Source organism: Oncorhynchus clarkii, chromosome 10 (genome assembly GCF_045791955.1).
Source record: "Oncorhynchus clarkii lewisi isolate Uvic-CL-2024 chromosome 10, UVic_Ocla_1.0, whole genome shotgun sequence".
NCBI classification, from domain to species: Eukaryota; Metazoa; Chordata; class Actinopteri; order Salmoniformes; family Salmonidae; genus Oncorhynchus; species Oncorhynchus clarkii.
Genome location: NC_092156.1, coordinates 59,888,123 through 59,890,776, shown reverse-complemented (window position 1 = coordinate 59,890,776; position 2,654 = coordinate 59,888,123). Strand labels below are relative to the sequence as shown.

The 2,654-nt window shown below is 44.3% G+C and overlaps 1 pseudogene; it reads right to left on the bottom strand.

Moving 5' to 3' along the window:
- Positions 1-536: 536 nt before the first annotated feature.
- On the bottom strand, positions 537-2,397 carry LOC139418862 (E3 ubiquitin-protein ligase TRIM39-like; annotated as a pseudogene).
- Between the last annotated feature and the right edge of the window lie 257 nt (positions 2,398-2,654).

Below are 2,654 nucleotides of genomic sequence, written 5' to 3'. Positions count from 1 at the left end.
AGGCCAATAGGCTTAGGTGTACACTGTATGATATTAACATTTAAATCAATATATATATATACGTAGCATATATATAGGAACATAAGCTTAACCCCAGAGAGAGAGATGCTGGTGGCATGCTACGACACTGACATGCATTTCTTTATGGCAGATGGCTACTGCGTCTGCTACACGGATATAGACACACAGAAGGAGGGCAAATTTATAGGCTTTCAATCTGAATATTTTGTATAACGATGAGCATTATATTGGTAGAGTAATGGAGTAACTCTGGTAGGCCTGAAACTATCTCCCTCACCTGGAGAACAGGGGGGCACTGCCTTCATATCACAGGCCTGCAGTGGCTAAGGCTTAATGATAGCCACACCATACCAATCCTTCCTAAACGTTTCTAAACTTTATTAGGGTAATACCAAAAGTAAGTCAAGCCATTGTTTGTATGGAAAATACGAGCAGAATGGTGAATGTAAATCCGGGAAAAAGCACACTACCCTCCCCCTGTAACCCCACAAAACCCACACAACCAAAGCGAAAAAAAGGTTTGACAAAGCTTCCATATTTTGGACCACCCCTCTCCAGTAATATTCAATCTGTCCCTAACAGAGTAAAGAAGTTTACATTTTCATTTGATGATGAGATTACAGAGGACATCCAAGGAAATTCCAATCATGTGTCATGTCGGCTGGCTAAATATGATCATTTCTAAACTGATATATTCAATGATTTGTGAATGTAATTAGTTAATTATCTGTTCCCTTTCCATCATTGATTCAGCCTGTGTGATTGACATGAGAGATGATGAGAGGGGCTGAGTTTTCATCATTTTCAGAGGGGCCAAAGATTGGAAAGAGTTTCTCTGTAAAGGTGCAGCCAGTGAAAGAGTAGATATGAGACCTGGCCTCCACATCATAAAAGGAGACCAGACCCTCCTCATAGTCTACAAACACCCCAACCTTCTGGGGCTTCTTTCTCAGAAAGAGGAGGACAGGGGGGGGAGTTACTGGCTTTGTACACATTTACATTCCTTCGGTACACAACACAGAGTCCATCTTCAGGTGTCAGTGTGATTTCCCCTTTCCTGTCTATGGACTCTCTGGCCACTCCTAAAGTCCACCTAGTCTTACCCTTAACATTCACCTCATAGTAAAATTTCCCTGAGGAGAAGACATCCTTTCCAAGGACAATGCAATGCCGATCAAACCTTTTTGGATTGTCAGGAAGATTCAGCTCCGTGTCTCCGTGTCTTACTTGTTTTCCATCCTCAGACAGGATGAGTTTGTGATGTGCTGTATCAGGGTCCAGAGTCACATCCACTGCATACTGCTGAATTCTCTTCAGTTTGACTTCAGGAAGCTTCTCCATCTCTTTATTCAGTGTCTCATCCAGCTGAGACACAGCTCTCATCAGAGTCCCCACACACAGAGCACTGTGAACACTGATCTCAGAACAGTCCTTGGTGGGTGGATGTTTGTACACTAGTGATGGGTAGTTCTGGAGAAGTTGGAGGTGGTCCTCAGTGTGTGAGAGCTGCTTCAGATCAGTGCTTCTCCTCTTTAGCTCAGTGATTTCCTGCTCCAGATCTTTAATGAGCCCTTCAGCCTGCCTCTCTACTGCTTTCTGCTTCTCCTCAATCACCTCAATCAGCTCAGCCTGGCTTTTCTCAATGGAGCGCACCAGAGCAGTGAAGACCTGTATGCTGTCTGCTATCTCCCTCTCTGCATCTCTCTTGCTGAGATCTACTGAGAGTTTGATCTCTTTAACCTTCTGCATTCGTTCCTGGATAATCAGCTGCACTTCCGCCTCAGTTTTCCCCAGCTGAGCCTTTCTCTCTCCACACTCTTCCTCTATAGAGACAGTGTCATGAGTCTTGTGGTCTGCCTCAGTGCAGAACTGACACACACATGTCTGGTCAGTCCTACAGAAAAGCTCTAGGAGTCTGTCATGCTTCTTACAGATCCTGTCTTCCAGGTTCTCCACAGGGTCGATCAGTTTGTGTCTCTTGAAGGCTGGGGCAATCTGATGAGGCTCCAGGTGAGTCTTACAGTAAGAGGCCAGACACACCAGGCAGGACTTCATGGCACTGAGCTTCTTCCCAGTGCAGACGTCACAGGGCACTTTTCCAGGTTTGGGAGGGGATTCGTCTTTACCTCTGCCTCTCATCTTTTTAAAATTCTCTACAACCTCTCTTAACGTTGTGTTGACACGAAGCTCAGGTTGTCTGTAGAGCGTCTCCTTACACAGTGGACATTGGTACAGGTCCTTGCTATCCCAGTAATTTATGATTCAGACCATGCAGAAGTTGTGTCCACATGAAGTGGTGACTGGCTCAGTGAACACATCCAGACAGATAGAACACAGGAACTGCTCTTCAGACAGGAGACTGCTGGAGGAAGCCATATCTAGAGAGAGAGAGCGAAGTTCAAAATTTTTATGTAGCAAATTGCAGCAAACCTTCAGATCAAAATAATAACAGACTCCAGCTCCAGATTATAATCAATCAGTCATTAATACAATATAATGGAGCATTTTCCATTTCCTGGAATGAGTCAGCTCTCGATAGTTTCAGTGACATTGTCAACACGACAAAGGTCCCTGGACATTATCCAATCTTGTTTAAAGTTGTTTAACCGTACTACATGCAGTATACATTTGTG